General features: G+C 55.9%; 2 non-coding genes and 1 pseudogene across 2 annotated transcripts; all 3 read right to left on the bottom strand.

Annotated features, from left to right (window-relative positions):
- Positions 1-153: 153 nt before the first annotated feature.
- LOC135890637 (U2 spliceosomal RNA) lies at positions 154-344 on the bottom strand. Its single transcript, XR_010562210.1, has one exon. It is a non-coding gene; the product is annotated as a U2 spliceosomal RNA (small nuclear RNA).
- Positions 345-2,113: 1,769 nt separating this feature from the next.
- On the bottom strand, positions 2,114-2,299 carry LOC135890639 (U2 spliceosomal RNA). Its single transcript, XR_010562212.1, has one exon. It is a non-coding gene; the product is annotated as a U2 spliceosomal RNA (small nuclear RNA).
- A 16,309-nt stretch (positions 2,300-18,608) lies between these two features.
- On the bottom strand, positions 18,609-18,786 carry LOC135890643 (U2 spliceosomal RNA; annotated as a pseudogene).
- Positions 18,787-19,094: the final 308 nt, after the last annotated feature.

Below are 19,094 nucleotides of genomic sequence, written 5' to 3'. Positions count from 1 at the left end.
GTGGAGCCACCTGCTGGTTCATAAGGTACATACAAGCATCAGGAAATAAGTGATCTCTAGTATGCCACTCCTGGACTATATTCTAAGTCCAAGTCAGTATTGGTGTAACACATTCAACAGATTCTATTTTTTCACCACAATAGTCTCCCCGAGGGGAGGTGCACCGTTCCTGGAGGTACTGCAATACCAGGTCGATGCGTGGAGTGGATGGAGCAAGCTCCTATTCCATCTCCCTGTTCCAAAAATCCATTTAATATATAGTCCTCAGATAGAGGACGTATCAGATATTAAACTGATAAGAACAGATACTACACTTGATCTTAGCCAAAAGGCCGAGAAGCGATAACAATATTCTGAAAAACGAGACAGCCCTACCTCCGCCACAGCTTTCTACGTCACCACGAGGAGCTCCCAGACAGGGACCAAATGCCATCAAGGAGACTTTGACAACTAGGAAACTCTTAAGTGACAATCACCCCCCCAAATGACTCCAATGTAATAATTCAAAGCAAGAACTCAACACACAATTCTGCTTAAAGATCGCGAATTCTTTCAGTCTGGTTACTTGGGTTCATCGCACTGCTTTCCCTGGCTGCTGCTGCGTACTCCTACATTGCATAAACCCACCCACTTCCTGTGACGTACTCCGTCACTGTTAACTCTCGCAGCAAAACAGATACAAGAAAACGTGTGCAAGCGCTATCGTGGCTGGCTAAACCGCATGGGGCTCTTACAGTTAGTGCGGCTCCTGGAGCTCTGCCCCCATTCTCCACTACCAGACTGGGGGGGAGCTCAGGGCTTCTGCCTTGCGGCAGGGTAGTGGGGCTAGGGGCTTCTGCTGGAGGAGACTGGTGCCTGCCACTTTCCATGCACAGAATGCTTAGGGCAGATTGCCTAGAAAAATGCTGCAAGAAAAGCTGACCTCTCTCTCTCTGTGTTCGCTTCTCTTATCTTCTGTCTCACCCAGGACCGCTCATTAATTTTGAGGAAAACACCGCGGACACGCACCCTGACGACAAGCTATATAGGTGAAAGGGAGAGAGTGGTAATCGTTGGGCAGGCATTGAGAGAGTGATGGTGCCTGGAGCCGGCCCTGTTTTAAACTGCCGGGACCAGGGCAGCTGCTCCCTTTGCCCCTCCCACATCTCACCCCGATTGGCAGCCGGGTGCGGGAGGAGGCAAAGGGGGCAGGGACGTTAAAGGGGCTGTACTGGCAGGGCTGCCGATGGGGAAGGGAGCGCAACGTTGAAGTACTGCTGTGGCAGCGTTTTAATGTGGGCTGTGTACGTACGGGCTGGTACCGGCTTCTTACCGGTTGCGTACCGGCCCATATTGGCTCACTTTCACCTCTGCCCAGGGCCCGACTCCGTCACTGTTTGAGGCTGGGTTTCTCCCTCGTCCCCATCTTCCACCCCCGTGTGCTTCCCCCCCCGCACGCGATTTAAAACGGCCCAGGGCCCACACCCACCACCAGCAGCGCAGCAGAGCTGAGTGGCTTCCTGCCTGCTTGCTCCACGTGGCTGCCAGCGTCTCCCTATGGCCCCTGGGCAGGGTGGGTCTGTCCACGCGCGCTGCTCCCACCCCAAGTGCCCCTGTGGCCAGTAGTGAGCTGCGGGGCCAGTGCCTGGGGGTAGCAGCATGTGGAGCCCCCCCCAGCCCAGGAACCCCTGGTAAGCGTTGCACTCTGCCCCCCCCCCCCCCCCATCTCCCAGAGCCTGCACCCCCTCCCTCCCCATCTCCTCTCACTTCCTGTGACTTACTCCGTCACTGTTAACTCTTGCAGCAAAACAGATACAAGAAAATGTGCAAGCGCTATCCGGGGTGACTAAACCGCATGGGGCTCTTCTACAGTTACAGTGCGGCTCCTGTACATGGCAGAGGGGCATTGAAATCATGTTTACACAAGTTAAGAAGGAAGGTACTAGACAGCTGGGGTCAGGCTTGAGTTCTGAGAGATTACAGGTATCGGTTACAAGGTTCACAAGATGCATACAAGCGTCAGTGAATAAGTGACCTCTGGTATGCCACTCCTAGAATATATTTAGAGTCTAAGTCAGTATTGGTGTAACAAATTCAACAGATTCTATTTTTTCACCACAATAGTCTCCCTGAGGGGCGGTGCACCGTTCCTGGAGGTACTGCAATACCAGGTCTTGCGTGGAGTGGATGGAGCAAGCTCCTATTCAATCTCCCTGTTCCAAAAATCCATTTAATATATAGTCCTCAGATAGAGGGCGTATCAGATATTAAACTGATAAGAACAGATTTAAAAGTTTATTAGAAAATGATTAAAAATAATGATACATAGAGTTTGAGAAGTCAGTTATTGGTCATTGGGGGTAACATACAGAGTATAGAGGGATGCTAGTATTTTGGGGTTGGGCAGCACACAATATATACAGTCTGTAATGTTCCCAATGGCGGGGGGTAAACAGTGGGCGAGATCAAGATACAGCCGGCAAGCGGTGAGGGTCCATCACTCACAGAAAGTACAGACAGTCATGGGTATAATTAAGCGGACTGGGTAATGGGGATGGGGTGACCCCCACGTGCTGGGATTCAGTTAGGTTCGGTGGGTTCGGGGCTCAGGGGATAAGGTCCAGAAGGGGGGTTTATAGGTCTCTTCCCCCTTGCGGGTGCACGAGATCTCCCCGGCTCACTCTCGGTATTGGCGGTGGCCGGTGATGTGCTCTGTGTAGATGTCCCGAGACCAACGAATAGTGTCTGAGACCATTAGGCATCTCAGGAGCGGCAGCCAGGGCGTGGGGCAGGGGTCCCCTGGCGGCGGCTCGGGCAGCAGTGGCTGGAGCGTGCCGCGGGGCTCCCCGGGCGGCAGCAGCTGGGGAGCGGAGCAGGGGTCCCCTGGCGGCCTGGGCTGCTCGGGCAGCGGCAGCCGGGGAGCAGGGCAGGAGTCCTCAGGTGGCCTGGGCGGCCGAAGCATGTCGCGGGGGCAGGGGTCCCCGGGCAGCGGCGGCTGAAACGCGCCGCGGGGCTCCCCGGGTCGCTCGGGCAGCGGCGGCCGGGGCACAGGGCAGGGATCCCCCGGCGGCTCGGCCAGCAGTGGCTGGAGCACGTGGCAGGGTTCCCCGGGCCGCACAGGAGTCCCCTGGTGGTGTGGGCGGTGGGGGGGCTGTGGGAGAGCCCCCTCGTGTGGGTAGGTGCTGGGGCTCAGTTGGGCATTTACCTGGCATCAGGAGCAGCAGCTGGGCGACGGCTGGGACCCGAGGAGGCAGTCCCCCGGCGGGGGGAGCAGCAGCTGGGCGGTAGCAGGGTTCTCCGGCAGCAGGGGCGCGGGGGGGCAGTATCTCAGCGGCCGCAGCTGCAGGCGATCGGTCCGCGATGCTCCCTGCGGTAGGAGTGTGGTGGGGCAGGCTCCCTGCTTCTGGTCATAGGCGCGAGGCTTCCCCAGCGACAGGAGCGCGGCAGGGCAGACTCCCGGTGGCTGCAGCCGCTGGTGGTCAGCCGGAGAGTCTTCTGGCAGGAGAACGGCAGGGCGACCCCTCGGCGGCTGGAGAGCGGGGTGGATGTTATTCCTCTCCGTGATGTCCTGGCAGGCTGGTCTCGGGATGTGGGAGCTTTCTGTGGCAGCATCTCGAGGGGGGTCCTTCCCGCTCTTGCTCTTTCCGCTGCAGCTGCTGGTTCCCCGTGGCTCTGAGACCCTGAGGGTCTTTTTTGGGGCAGCGGTCTGAGGAGCACTCGGGGAGAACAGGGGGCAATGGCAGGGAGCCTGTGACACGCTGGGGCAGTGGCCAACGTTTTGGGCTGTGTTTTAGGGGCAGCGGGATGCATCCCATTAGTTCTTTTTTAGAGCAGCAGATAAACTGCTACACTGATGCAATGTATCAAATAAAAAATGATGATTAAACTGATAAGAACAGATTGAAAAGTTTATTAGATAAGGATTAAAAATAGATACATAGAGTTTGAAAAGTCAGTTATTGGTCATTGGGGGTAACGTACAGAGTATAGGGGGATGCTAGTATTTTGGGGTTGGGCAGCACACATAATATATACAGACTGCAATGTTCCCAATGGGGGAGTAAATGGTGGGTGGGATCAAGATACAGCCGACAAGCGGTGAGGGTCCATCACTCATACAGAAAGTACAGACAGTCATGGGTATAAGTAAGCGGGCTGGGTAATGGGGATGGGGTGACCCTCACGTGGTGGGGTTCAGGGCTCAGGGGATAAGGTCCAGCCGGGGGGGGGGTTTATAGGTCTCTTCCCCCTTGCGGCTGCACGAGGTCTCCCTGGCTCACTCCCGGTATTGGCAGTGGCCGGTGATGTGCTCTGTGTAGATGTCCCGAGACCATTAGGCGTCTCATGAGCCGCGCGCAGTGACGGCCTACCCCACAGGTCCTTAGCACGCGTTCGTTACATGGGTCCCAGGCACCCAACGAGCAGGGTGTCAGCCAGGGGGGCGTACTTTTCGAGCTTGCGGGCTCGGGCTTCACAGAAGGCCGGGGTCCTGTTCTCGAATGGAATTGTTACATCGACCAGGATGATCTTTTTTCCAACCTCGTCCGTGATGACGATGTCTGGGCGCAGCAGGCTGTCGGTGCTGGGGACGGTGCGGTTGACGGTGACCTCTCCCAGGCGCGGGTTGATGGCCTTCACTAGACCGTCCTGGACGGTGTTGTGGCGCAGTTGCCAGGCTCTGGCGTGGGGCTTGCAGCTGCATAGGACGTGGGGCAGGGTTTCGGCGACGTACCCGCACTTCCTGCAGCGCTTGTCCCGGTACCCGTGGCGGACGGCTCCGTTGAGGGGGACGCAATTCAGCCGGGCGCGGTGTATGAACCGCCAGTCGGCAAACCGGGTGAAGCTGCCCGTGGGGAGGAAGTGGTTGCTGGAGTCCCACTTGCTGGTCACCTCGAAGGCCTTACCCTGGTTTGTTTTTTTCTTCAGGGTGTCCACGTAAAGCGCGTGGACGGCGGCCTTCAGGGATCTCTCCAGCACGCCTCTGGCTCCGGGGGGGGACGATGGTGTTGTCCGTCGTCCTGATCCGTGGCACCAGGACTCCCAGCTCCTGTCGTTCCTCGCTCCAAACCCAGCGGCAGCCCAGCCACTTCCCCAGTCGGCGTGTGGCATTGCGGGCGCGGGGCCACAGCGAGGCGATGTCGCCCATGTCCCGGGCAATGGCCACATCCCAGTCGGAGGGAGGTCTGCCGATTCGCTTCCCGATGACGGCGCGCAGGGCGGTCGTCGCGACGTTCCTCACCTTAGCATCCGGGCAAGTCAGGAGGCGGAAGGCGTGCGTGATGACCGCGATGTCGCACAGGTCTCCCATGCGGGGGATGTTGGCGCTACTGTGCCTGTGCGTGATGTATACGAGCTAGTTACTGGCTCTCTGGGGCAGGGACAGCCATTTCTTGACCAGCTGCCAGATGGTGTTGTCCGCCTTGTTGAGGGGCACCTTTGCCACGGCGGAACCTCTCAGGAGAAAGGCGATGCGGGGGATCAGGAAGGTGCTGCTCCGATCGCCAGGGGACTCCAGCTCCGTTCCCCAGCTGCCGCTGCCCGGGCAACACGGGGAACGCCACCACGTGGCCCAGTCACCGCTGCCTTGGCCACCGGGGATCTCCTGCTCCGCGCTGCTGCCGCCTACGCAGCCAGGGGATCCCCACCACCCGCCCCAGCCACCGTTGTCCGAGCCCCCGGGGGTCTCCCACCCCGCGCTCCAGCTGCCACTGCTCGCAGTGCCCGAGGAGCTCCCTGATGCGCCCCAGCAGGCACGACCCCGACCCGCCACCCGCCAGCTGCCACAGAACCTGAGAGACCAGCCCACCCATCACCTGGCACTCCAGCTGCCGAGTGACTCCCCCGCTGTCCACCAGCTGCTCCAGCCACCGGGGGACCCCCCAACCACTCCTCTACTGCCCCAACCGCTGGGGACCCCTTCCACGCTACTGCTGCTCCAGCCAACGAGAGACCCCAGCACCGCCCATGGGGAGGAAGTGGTTGCTGGAGTCCCACTTGCTGGTTACTTTGAAGGCCTTACCCTGGTCCGGTTTTTTCTTCAGGGTGTCCACGTAGAGCGCGTGGACGGCGGCCTTCAGGGATCTCTCCAGCACGCCTCTGGCTCCGGGGCGACAATGGTGTTGTCCTCTGTTCCGATCTGCGGTATCAGGACTCCCAGCTCCTGACGTTCCTCGCTCCATTCCCAGCGGCAGCCCAGTCGCTTCCCCAGCCGGCGTGTGGCATTGCGGGCGCGGGACCACAGTGAGGCGAGATCGCCTCTGTCCCGGGCGAAGTCGCCGTCCAGGGAGCCACTCAGGAAGGTGGCCACATCTCGGTCGGAGGGAGGTCTGCTGATTCGTTTCTTGGTGGCGGCATGCAGGGCGGTCGTTGCAACGTTCTTCACCTTGGTGTCCGGGCACGTCAGGAGGCGGAAGGCGTGCGTGACGACTGCGATGTCACATAGGTCTCCCATACGGGGGACGCCGGCACAACCGTGCCTGTGCTTGATGTAGACGAGCTCCTTGCTGGCTCTCCGGGGCAGGGACAGCCATTTCTTGACCAGCTGCCGGATGGTGTTGTCCGCTTGTTGAGGGGCACCTTTGCCATGGCGGAACCTCTCAGGAGAAAGGTGATGCGGGGGATCAGGAAGGTGTTGAGGGCGTTGATTTTCTGCCACAGCGCCAGCAGGGATGCGTCGATCTTGGCGGCGTCATGCAGGATCTCCTGGATGGTGTCCTCAGGGGTCTGCCGGACGTGGAAGCCCGTCGGCGTGCCGAGGTGCTGGTACGCCTGCCCCCTCCGCAGGGGGAACGACGGACTCGCCCTGGATGAGGAACTCCGTCCTCAGTACCGAGTCCCTCTTGCTCCCGTCAACGTGGAGGGACGCGCACTTCTTGGCATTGAAGCGGAGTCCCGTCCAGTCCGTGGCTCTCCCGATGGTGTCGAGCATGCCCTGGAGCCTCTCGGGGTCGTCCGCGATCAGGACCAGGTCGTCTGCGTAGGCCAAGACGCTCACCCTCTCGCCGTGCAGGTCGAAGCCGTCGGTGCCGTCGGAGATCACCCGCAGGAGTGGCTCCATGGCAAGGTTGAAGACGATCGGGCTGAGGGGGCAGCCCTGCTTCACGCCGCTGCGGATCAGTATCTCTGTGGTCTCCCCTTCTACCGAGCGGATGGTGGTGCTGCAGCCCTCTTATAGTTCCCGGATCAGTTGGAGAAAGGTCTCTGACACACTCCAGGAGTTGGATGCCAAAGATGTGGTGGTGGGGGACGGACCCGAAGGCGTTGGCCAGGTCGAGCCACGCTATCGCGCACTGCTTCCGCGTTCTCCTGGTCGTCTGGATGACGGTCTGGAGCAGGAAGTTGTGCTCGTAGCACCCCTCCGACGGCATGAAGCCCTTCTGGGCGGGGCTGATGGCTCCCCCGGTCGCCGCCCACTCCGTGATCCTGGCTGCCAGGCAGCTGGCGTACAGTTTGTACATCGTGGAGCAGAGGGAGATGGGTCTCCAGTTGCTGGGGTCGTCTCGTTCGCCCTTCTTGTGGATCAAGAGGGTCATGGCCTTCTTCCAGGAGGTGGGAGATCGGCCGAATCGCTTGCACAAGTTGAAGATGTTGGAGAGCACGAGGCAGCCGGGGTCTCGCTTCTTTAGGAGGCTGTAGGGGATGCTGTCTTTTCCGGGCGCGGTGTTCTTGGTTCTGGAGAGCCTGGCCGTCACCTCTTTAGGGGTGAAGTCGGCCTCCAGATCGTCTGCATCGGTAATGCGGGGCAGGGGGCGGAGGCACTCCGGGCGCTGCGCGTCGTTCCTGGGCACGCCATCGAACACTCCGTGGAAGTAGTTGTAGAGGCGCTCGGGCGGGATCGTGCAGTAGGACAGGGGCCCGTCGAGGACCTCTCTTACGGCCTTGAGGCGGTTCGTCCGGTACAGCTTCTGGATCCTTGAAGCCGCTGCCGGGTCGAAACGGCGGCCGGTGTTCCTTCTTCCAACTCCCTTAGTGTTGGTGTCACGGTGCGGGGCGGGCCGTCTGGGGGCAGGCCGGGTGGTCTCCTGGTTCGGTGTCCTCCTGAAGGCAATCTCCGCGGACAGCTCGCGGGTGAGCCTGTCGATGAACGGGTCGAATTCCGTGAAGGAAGCTGCCGCTTGGAGCTCCTCGATCCAGGCGGCCTGCCAAGACGTGGCTGGCCTAGTCTTCGGCCGCTGGTCCTCGGGCCCCTCGGTCGGCGTGGGCAGTGAGTTTGTCGCGTGGTCGATGGGTTGTCTCGCTTGTGGTTCGGGGGACTTTTCGGTTGGTTCCTGGGGCATAATCGCCGATGGGGTAATATCGTTGCTGGTGGAATCTGGATCGGGTCAATGAGTGCGGGGGTGATGCTAGGTCTTCCGTGTACGGCTGTTGTCTGGGGGGTTGCTGTGGAAGCGTGCGACCTTCTGGCGGCAGGGATCGGTCTGGTGTCTTCTGGGGTCGTACTGGTCCGTCTGACGATGGGGGTCTGGTGCTGCGGTCTGGTTGTGGCGTTGACTCCTCTGACAGTGGAAGTTTGCAGAGCCATCTGGGGGTGGACCCCGTACCCTCGGCGGGTGGGGTTCGCGGTGCAGGCTGAGGAGTCGCGTTGGCTCTTCCTGTGGTTGGTGCTCGTAGGGTGGCCTGAGGGCCGGCGTCGGTACCTCTGGAGGCAGGATCTCGAGCGGCCACGCGTGGCGGGGCGCTGACCCTTCTTGGGATGGGGTCGCGCTGGTTGGGCATCAGGAGGGCACTGAGATGTCTCAGCTCAGAGAGCTTCCGGGCGACCTGGGAGGATGTGACAGGTCTCCTGCTGGGAGGGGCTGGGTCGATGTTTCCCGCTGCGGGAGGCGTTGTCTCGATGGTGGGGCCCTGGTCTACCGGTTCGGGGACTGGAGTGGGTTTCAGGGTAGCGGCTGGCGGGGGCGCCCTGTTTCCTTGCGGCGCAGGAGCAGCGGGCCGGGGCACAGGAGGGCGGGAGGCCGGAACCAGAGTTGCTGCTGTGCGGGCTTTCTTGCAGCTGGCCTGGTGCGCCTTACATCTCTTCTGGGACTCGAAGGGCAGGCTGCAGAGGGCGCAGCTGAAGGCGGTGGATTTGTTGTGGCACCTCTTCAGGTGCCTGGTGACTCCTCCGAGGAGATGGAAACGTTGGGGCTGCAAGCAGATGGGGCAGATTAGCGCATCAGCGGCAAGGGGGTATTTCAGGTAGATAGTGTTGTCGTCAGTCCCCTGTGGAGCGGGGGTCCCAGTGGTAGTAGAGGTTTCTCCAGTGAGGGTGTCCCGCTGGGGGTCCGGGGGGGGGGGTCATCTCTCAGTGGCTGGGACTGCTGGAGGACAGGGGAGCCGTCTCATGACGGCTGGAGCTGTTGGGGAGCAGGGGGCGTGTCCGGGGACCGCAGGAGAGACGTCTCGCTGCGGCTGGGGCGTAGTGCAGAGTTCCCTTGGCAGCTGGGGGACATCAGGGGGAGCTTTCAGTAGTTGCAGCTGCTGTGGGGCGGTGGGGGGGTCCCTCGTCAGCTGGAGCAGCAGGAGCGTGAAGGGGGTCCCTGGCGGTTGGGGCAGCAGGGGAGTGGTTGGGGGGTCCCCCGGTGGCTGGAGCGGCTGGTGGGCAGCGGGGGAGTCACTTGGCAGCTGGAGTGTCAGGTGATGGGCGGGCAGGTCTCAGGTTTTGTAGCGGGTGGCGGGTCGGGGTCTTGTCTGTTGAGGTGCATCAGGGAGCTCCTCGGGCACAGTGAGCGGTGGTGGCTGGAGTGCAGGGTGGGAGGCCCCCAGTGGCTCGGGCAGCGGCGGCTGGGGCAGGTGGTGGGGATCCCCTGGCTGCATAGGCGGCAGCAGCGCGGAGCAGGAGATCCCCGGTGGCCAAGGCAGCCACGACTGGGGCACATGGTGGGGCTCCCTGGGCTGTGGCAGCTGGGGAGCAGAGCAGGGGTCCCCCGGCGGCCTGAGCAGCGGCGGCTGTGGCGCGCGGCGGGGCTCCCCGGGCTACTCGGGCAGTGGCAGCTGGGGAGCGGGGCAGGAGTCCCCCGGCGGCCCTGGCAGAGGCGGCCAGAGTGCGCCGCGGGGCTCCCCGGACTGCCCAGGGAGCGGCAGCGAGGGCGTGGGCCAGGGATCCTCCGGCAGCTCGGCCAGCAGTGGCTGGAGCACGTGGCAGGGTTCCCCGGGCCACACAGGCAGCGGCAGCCAGGGCGTGGGGCAGGGATCCCCTGGCGGCTGCTCGGGCAGCAGTGGCTGGAGCGCGCTGCGGGGTTCCCCGAGCCGCTTGGGTAGCGGCAGCCAGGGAGTGGGGCAGGAGTCCTCAGGCGGCCCGGGTGGCGACGGCAAGGGTCCCCGGGCGGCGGCAGCTGAAACGCGCCGCGGGGCTCCCTGGGTCGCTCGGGCAGCGGCGGCCAGGGCGCGTGGCAGGGGTCCCCAGTCTGCACATGGGGCAGCGGCTGGGGCGCAGGGCAGGGATCCCCTGGCGGCTCGGCCAGCAGTGGCTGGAGCACGTGGCGGGGTTCCCCGGGCTGCACAGGCAGCGGCAGCCGGGGCACGGGGCAGGAGTGAAACGCATTGTTCAGGTGGCCAGGCAAGTGGGTGCTGATGGCTTCCCTGACATCCTTGAAGGAGAAATTGAAGAATTAATTGAGAGCCATAGAGAAACATTAACTCTTTGTTAATCAGAGGAACTGATAAAATCGTCTACAGAAGACTAAGATGATGACGACTAACAGGAAGAGCCAGCAAGTTGGAATCTTCATAAATTTCCTGAAGCGTTCCAAGCAGCAAAACACTTGAATGATTTAATTTCTGAATACGATCCCTCTATGGCACGAAGCCTCAAAATCACACGTAGTATTACGGACTATTTGAGACCGTATCAAGAAATGTTTGAGCAGCTCAAGAGACAACAGCGACAGTTGCCGATCACCATGTTTTTCAAGGAAAAACAGCCAGCAGCAGATGAGCCTATACAATCAACTTCTCGAGCTGAACCAGAGCCAACCACTTCGTCTACGACTTGCTCTCAGTCACCCAAGTTCTCAGTCACCTCTGTTTCCTGGATCGGCATCCAGCCCTGACGACCCCCTGTAATTAAAAATACAGTACCATAAAATTATATTTTGCATATGTACTCTTTATTATATACTGTACATTACTGTATACATTATACATATTACTGTACAGGGTTGTGTATACACAACCCTGTACAGTATACTGTCCTTTATGGGGGATTTAAGGGTAATTTTGACTATACACGATTTTCGCCTTACGCGCTGACTTTAGAACCTAACCCCTGCGTAAAATGTGACTCCACTGTAATGCACATGGCAAAATATAATCCCAACTATACACACACACACACACACACACCACGATGGTGCCTAAATTAGCGGTTACCCATCAAGAAAGATCTCGGAGTCGTTTGCAGTACGCCGGAAGCACTATGTTTCCAGCGTACTGCAAATGTGTAAGAAGTCTTCTCACTGTGCCTGTATCATCCTGAATTCATTCTTCAGCTTCCGAAGACTTAAAAATTATCTCCCGTCATCAATGGGACAGACAACGGAATAACGTAGCTAACCTTAACATGCATCAAAACAATACCAAGGGACCTGGATGTAAAGAAGATTGCTGACAGTTTCATCCAGAAAGCAGGGACGGCTCTAGGCACCAGCAAAGCAAGCAGGTGCTTGGGGCTGCAAATTTGCAGGGGCACAAGAATCCAGCCTGGGAGCTGAGAACCAACAGGGGGCCCTGGGAGCTGTAGTTCCTTGGTTAGCTCCCTGCCTATAGGGCCAGCCCTGGAGCAGGGAAAGAACTACGTTTCCCAGCATTCCCTTGGCCACAATTAACAGGAAAGGGAGGGGGAAGGAGTATGGAACTGAAACCTCATGCTGCAGCTTGCTGTGAATGGTAGGGACAGAACCAGCTCTAGGTTTTTTGCCACCCCCCTCACCCCACCCCAGCCCCGGGCTCCGCCCGCACTCCCCTGCTGCCCCAGCCCTGGACTCTTCCCCCACCCACACCCCCTGCTGCCCCAGCTCTGGCCCCCACCACCCCCCTGCCGCCCCGGCCCTGGGCTCTCCCCCCACCCGCATCTCCTGCCACCCCAGCCCTGGGCTTTTCTCTCCCCCCTGCACCCGCACTCCCTGCCGCCCCAGCTCTGGTCCCTGCCACCCCAGCCTGGGCTCTTCCTCCCCACCCCCCCACACCTCCTGCCGCCCTCATGCTGCAGCTTGATATGCAGTCATATCACCACCATAGCGGGTGCATATCCTGCAGCCTCAGCCCCAGAGCTGCTGTGATGGGGAGAGGTGCTTCTCCCCCCCCATTGCCCAGGTACTGCTGCAGGCAGAGAGCTGGGGGAGTCCTCTCTCCCTGCCGTAGCCCCCCCCCGCACCCCTCATCCCTGTCCCCACCCCCAGAGCTCTCCCCCCTCCCCCCAACCCTCTGCCCCAGCCCTGAGCCCCCTCCCCCACTCCGAACCCCTCGGCCCTACCCCCACCACATGAATTGTGTTATGTGCACTGATATGTGTCATATCACCTCCATATCGGTGCACATAAAATTCATTCCACACATGGGTGAGAAATTCGAGGGAACACTGCTCACGGGTCACATAGTTGCTCTTCCTTCACCTGGAGCACTCCCTCACAAAACTCCCGTTAGCAGCTCCTCTACCCTAGCATCTCTCATCCCTTAGGGTACGTCTTCACTACCCGCCGTATCGGCGGGTAGCAATCGATTTATCCGGGATCGATATCGCGTCTCGTTAAGACGCGATATATCGATCCCCGAACGTGCTCACCATCGACTCCGGAACTCCACCAGAGCGAGCGGTGGTAGCGCAGTTGACAGGGGAGCCGCGGCCGTCGCTGACCATGTGGACCCCAGGTAATTTGATCTTAGATACTTCGACTTCAGCTACACTGTTCGCATAGCTGAAGTTGCGTATCTTAGATCGATTCCTCCCCCCCCCCCCGTGTAGACCAGCTCTTAGGAGCGTGCTTTTTAAAGCCTTGTTCTCCCTGAGTAGCCCCAAACCCTGCTAAGGGTTGATGGGTGCTAAAGGGCTTGGCCACCAAAGCCTCATTAAAAAGCTCTCAACTTGCCTGGCAGGCCACTAGGCTCAGCACAAGTCCCCTCAAACGAACAGACCACACTATATAATTCAGTCAAGCAGCAACCATACTACACCACTGTCATAACTATAAAAGGAAAGGTAACAGCTCTCCTGTGTACAGTACTATAAAATCCCTCCTGGCCAGAGACTCCAAAATCCTTTTCCCTGTAAAGGGTTAAAAAGCTCAGGTAACCTGGCTGACACCTGACCCAAAGGACCAATAAGGGGACAAGATACTTTCAAATCTTGGGGGGAGGCTTTTGTTTGGGAGGTTGTTGGCTCTTGGGACTGAGAGGGACCAGACATCAATCCAGGTTCTCCACATCTTTCTGAACAAGTCACTCATATTTCAAACTTGTAAGTAAACAGCCAGGCAAGGCGTGTTTGTTTTACTTTGTTTTCTCAACTTGTAAATGTACCTTTTACTAGAGTGTTTATCTCTGTTTGCTGTACTTTGAACCTGAGGCTAGAGGTGGGTCCTCTGAGCTCTTTAAGTTTAGTTACCCTGTAAAGTTATTTTCCATCCTGATTTTACAGAGATGATTTTTACCTTTTTCTTTAATTAAAAGCCTTCTTTTTAAGAACCTGATTGATTTTTCCTTGTTTTTAGATCCAAGGGGGTTGGATCTGTATTCACCAGGGAATTGGTGAAGGTCTCTCAAGGCTACCCAGGGAAGGGAATTAGCTTTGGGATGGAGGCAGCGGACTAGATCTAAGCTGGTAGTTAAGCTTAGAAGTTTTCATGCAGGCCCCCACATTTGTACCCTAAAGTTCAAAGTGGGGAAGCAGCCTTGACAACCACACACAACAAACTCACCCCAAGGGTCACCGAGTTGCTCCTGCACCTGGTTAACTGCCTCGCAAAACTCACATTAGCCACTCCTGTTCCCTAGCTTCTCTCTGTCCCTTAAGACAGTGGTCTCCCAACTTTTTTGATCGCGCACCCCTATCAGTAAACAATTTTTGAGCATGCACCCCCCGCCACACCACAGGGCTGGCTCGACCATTTTTGCCGCCCCAAGCAAAAAAAAAAAAAAAAAGCACTCGGACCCCCACCCAAACTGCGGAAGACCACTGCCTTAGGAGGGGGCTTTTTAAAGCCTTGTCCTCCCTGAATAGCCCCACCCCCTGGTTAGGGGTTGATGGGTAGTAAAGGGCTTGGGGATGAAAACCTCCTTATGCAGGTCTCCACTTGCATAGCAGGCCCCATCCATGTCCTTATGAGGTGTGAACTGCCTCTCTGTTCTTGGAGAGTTTTTGCATGGGCTTGCTTTAAGCCATAAGGATACATTTTCAGTCTCATAACTATATACATGAAATTATAACCTATAACATTACTGTAACAATTACAGCAACATCACCATAACAGCCATGCTCAGTGCATTACGAGCCTTCCAGAGACACCCAACATGACAACTTTGCATTGGATACCACACAATCATTTTATAAAGCCGAACATGGTGTGTAGGGTGTTCCCCTGAGGTACAGAGCATCACACCTCCCCTCTTAGTTTACTGCAAGAGGGTTAGTCACTGACTATCTCAAAGGAAGTTTGTTGTTCTAGAGCTCTTGGCATCCAGCCATTAAGGCCATAAGGCAGTGTGCCTCAGTTTCCCCATTCACACACAGCAATCAAGGGTTTTTTTTATGGTTTCTCTGCTGTGATAAGGTTTAAACCTGTTTACAGGTATTAACTGAAAAGTAGCATTATCATAAGGTTTAACTTCTGTGTCGAAATTCTTATCCCCAAATCTTAACATTAATACCAAATTTTTTATCAAATATGGGTGTTTACAAGTATCTTTGATACCACGCCTGGTGTTCAATTAGTGTAGTTTGAGGTTAGTTTGTTCATTACCCATGGTGTCCTTTGACTCTCTCCCATGTAATCAGTCACTGGCTTCTCTTTCCCTCCAGTGTTTCCCTTTGTGTGGGCTCTTAATTTCATCCTATTTCTGGCATTTTGATAGGGTCTGGCAAGATAAGGGTCCAGGGGGATCCTGCACATTGGCTGGCCCTTTGGGGAGCGGTCTCCCAACCCCAGGACTGTACATCTGTAGGAAATCCAACTCCCCTTTTGGGGTTACCCTGTGTTTCCCCCTCCCTGCACTGAGTCCTTCCCTGCCCCCTAGAGGGCTGTGCTCTGTGGGCTAGGTGTGTTTACCCTTTGATCAGCTGCACCTCTTCCCAGCAGCTTTCCCAGAACTGCTCCCTGTCTCTCACCAGCCTGGGGGAAACACCCCCCCTTCTCTGTCAGTTGGGTCATTTCTAGTCAGGCAGACTGCCACCTGGCAATTTCCTGGTCTCAACTCCCCTGCTGTTACAGGCCTCGGAGCTGCATTTTGATGTAAAGAGACAGAGTTACTTTCCAAAAACTTATCAGAAATAGTATCCTGAAAAATTGGGACCTGGATTGGGGTACCCTCTGCCACCCCTTTCTCTGTCCCTGAGAAGTCAGCTGTGTGACTGCTCCCCTCCAGGAGGAGAGTTGCACGGTTCCTTCTCAAAACCTGGGTCACAGGCTAAGTGCCTGGGTGCACAGATGCTGACCCAGCCATCCTCCTAGTGTCCTGGGCATCCTCCCCCAAGTGACTAGTGAGGAGACATTCCTGTACCCCAACTATTGCTTCCTCCTCTGGGCCCCCTCCTTCAGCTGCAGAACTCTGCCAGCTAACAACTGGGACAGTTTCCCTAATCACTGGACAACACCTCTCCTCGCCCTGAGGGCATGTTGCCTTCTGCTGGAAAGGAGCTAGTCTCAGCCCCTCCCATACTTGGAAGCACCCTGCTTCCCTATGCTAGGAGTCACAGGAATCCTCACCCAGCTCAGTGGTTTCTGAGATTCCCTGCCCCTTCTCTGGGCTCTCCTCTGGGACATTTCACTCTGTTCCCAAGAGCCGGGTTTGTCTCTGGTTCAGCTGCAACCTGAACAGTTCTCTCCCTGGCAGGCATTACACCCCCATCCCTTCCTGATGTGGTGTTGCCTCCAGCTGCAGTGTAGCAGTTGGTCTCAACCACCCTCCCACCTGGGAGCATGTGGCTTTCCCCAGCTGCAGAAGAATCAAGACACCCCTCTCCCATTCTCTCACCAGTTCCTAAGACCTTACCCTTTCCCTCAGGGGGTCCCAGCATAAAATTCCCTCCTGCTGCAGGCAAATGCTTTAACCGGAGCTAGACTGAAAAAATCATTACCCAGGAGCAGGTCAAATAGGAGGTGTTCCATTACCCCCCCCAGTCAAAACACTTTCCAAACCACATAGATTTTAGCTACTGATACGAGGAATCTGCTTTCGCCCACCCTCACAACCTCTGCCATTTGGCCAGGCAACATACTGGCCTTTGGGACCACACTCTGCTTAACCAGAGAGATCTGGGCCCCTGAATCCCTCTGTCCCAAGTATTACCTGCTATCAATTTAGACAGCCTTAACATGCTCCATATCTGATTCTGCAGAGGCTAGCCTCACAGAACCAATGTAATAGGTTTCAATTGCTTGGGGGGGGGGGGGGGGGGGTTCTGTGTTGAGGACAGCAGAACTAACTGAGCTATTGTTTGCCTGCTTTCTCCTAGCACAGGGCATTTATTCCTCAGGTGATCAGTGGAATTACACTGATAGTACCTTCTGGGCTCTAGGGTCCCAGCCCTCTTCTCTCTTCCCAGGGACCTTCCCTTCCCACCAGTTTTAAACCCCCGTTTCTGTGGCCTGCCCTCAATAGATGCCTGATTCTGTTTGGAGGCATCAGCTAAACAAAAGCCATCTCATCCACAGACTTGACATCTTTGTCCCATAGACACTGCTTCACATCAGCCTTACGTATGCTTACATTGCACCACAAACACACACACTACAGACAAACTCACCCCAGGGGTCATGTAGTTGCTTCTGTTTCACCTGGAGAACCCCCTCACAGAACTCAGGTTAGCTGCTCCTGTTCTCTAGCTCCTTTGGCTGCTTAGGAACAGGCTTTTTAAAGCCTTGTTCTCCCTGAGGAGCCCCACCCCCTGGTTAGGGGTTGATAGGTGCTAAAGGGCTTGGCCATCAAAGCCTCCTTAAGAAGCTCTCAATTTTCCTAGCAGGTCTCTAGGCTTAGCACAGGGTCCCTCAAAGGAACAGACAACACTGTACACTTCAGTCAAGCAGCAAGCACACACCAGACACAAGCTACAGACCATAGGTGCTGACTTTGTGGAGGAGCTAGAAAACGGGAGCGGCTAATGGGAGTTTTGCAAGGGTTTCTCCAGGTGAAGGAGGAGGAACTGGGGTCAGTTTGGTTTCTGTATTGGGTGTTTGTGGTTTGCTTACTGCTTGACTGAAGTATAGAATATGGTCTGTGCTAAGTCTAGGGGCCTGCTAGGCATGGCTGAGAGCGTCTTAAGGAGGCTTTGATCCCTAAGTCTTTTAGCACTTAACCAGGGGGTGGGGGGTACTCAGGGAGAACCAGTATTTAAAACCCTGCTCATAAACTGCCATAAGGGGAGCTAGGGAACAGGAGAGTTTTGAGGGAGATTAGAGGGGGGCGTGGGTGTGGATAAACTTCATTAATAGTCTTTAAATTTAAGGCAATAATCCCCCCTCCCCCAATAAAAATAAAACAAGAAAGGAAAGAGCTGGAGAAGTAAAAAGAGACTGTAGGCAGAAGTCCAGCAACAGAGTGGGGGCTATCCAGTTTATTGCACCGAATGCAGCATGCATGATTAGCTGGCCTATGGGCAGGTGGCATATGTGTGAATTCGGTGCAAGGAGCTCCTGGCTCTCAGAGACCATGTATGGGCTTTGGAGACCAGAGTGGCTGAACTGGAGGAGCTAAGGGAGACAGAGAGGTACATTGATGCGACTTTCTGGGACACAGTTGAATGGTCCTACTCCCATTCTGACAGCCTATGAACTCTTGAGGAGTTATGAGTAAGTTCTGAAGGCAAGGTCAGAATTTTACCAGCAGCAGCTGGCCAACAAAATGCTGCCTTAGGAGACTGATAGCAGACTCATGCATAGAAATACTCATTTTACAAGTGCAATTATCTTTTTTTTCCTCAGCCCTGGGCTCCCGCCTGTTGATAATGAACAATTAGTGAAAGGTAGAGGTAGGATATGCTTATTTGTGTAGCCAGGTATATATTTTTGTCATATTTGAATGAAAATGTCTATATTTAGAGAGTATCTTCTTTTTCCTGTATCTCCTTCATTTATCAACCGATTTTGATAATATTTGAAATGGAGTCTCTTTAAAAAAAAAAAAAAAAAAAAACTGACTCCTCTTAGTGCAAGGCCCCAACCTGTAGCTTAGTTAGTATATGCCTTAATCCAACGATTCTCAAACTTTTGTACTGGTGACCCCTTTCCCAAACAAGCCTCTGAGTGCGACCCCCCCCCCCCCATATAAATTAGAAACACTTTTTAAATATATTTAACACCGTTATAAATGCTGGAGACAAAGCAGGGTTTGTGGTGGAGGCTGACAGTGCGTGACCCCCCATGTAATTACCTTGCGACCCCCAGTTTGAGAACCCCTGTTAACATAGACAACACAACAGATTTCTTTGCTGTTTTTCAACTATGACGTGTACCATTCCTGGCGATACTGCAGTACCAGGTTGAAGCATGGAGTGGCTGGAGTACGCTCCTATTCCTTCTCCCTGTTCCAAAAATGCATTTAATATATAGTCGCCAGATAAAGGATGTATACTGATAAGAACAGATTAAAATTTTTTATAAAAGCTAATGTTAAAATTATCTAAAACACAGGATAATAAAAAACATTTCCAATCATTGGGGTATAATGCTTAAATTATCCAAAATAGCAAGTTTGGTTTAAAAAGTAATAAAATGCTATACTCCATAATCTGCAATATGAGTTGTTGTTTTTTTTAAAAGATTATGCTGTGGTTTTCCACTCTGTCTCTGATTGTTGAACTCCCTCTGCCCAGCCCCACTAGGTGTCTGGGACAATTAAAAGTTGCCTACTTACTGTCCCAAATTTAATTGGGTTCTGTGAATTTGGCATCTGCTTTAGGTACGCTCACCCCCACAGATGCCTCTTCT

Source organism: Emys orbicularis, chromosome 16 (assembly GCF_028017835.1).
Source record: "Emys orbicularis isolate rEmyOrb1 chromosome 16, rEmyOrb1.hap1, whole genome shotgun sequence".
Taxonomy (NCBI): Eukaryota; Metazoa; Chordata; order Testudines; family Emydidae; genus Emys; species Emys orbicularis.
Note: the sequence above shows the minus strand (reverse complement) of the source record. Positions and strands in the feature narration are given on the sequence as shown.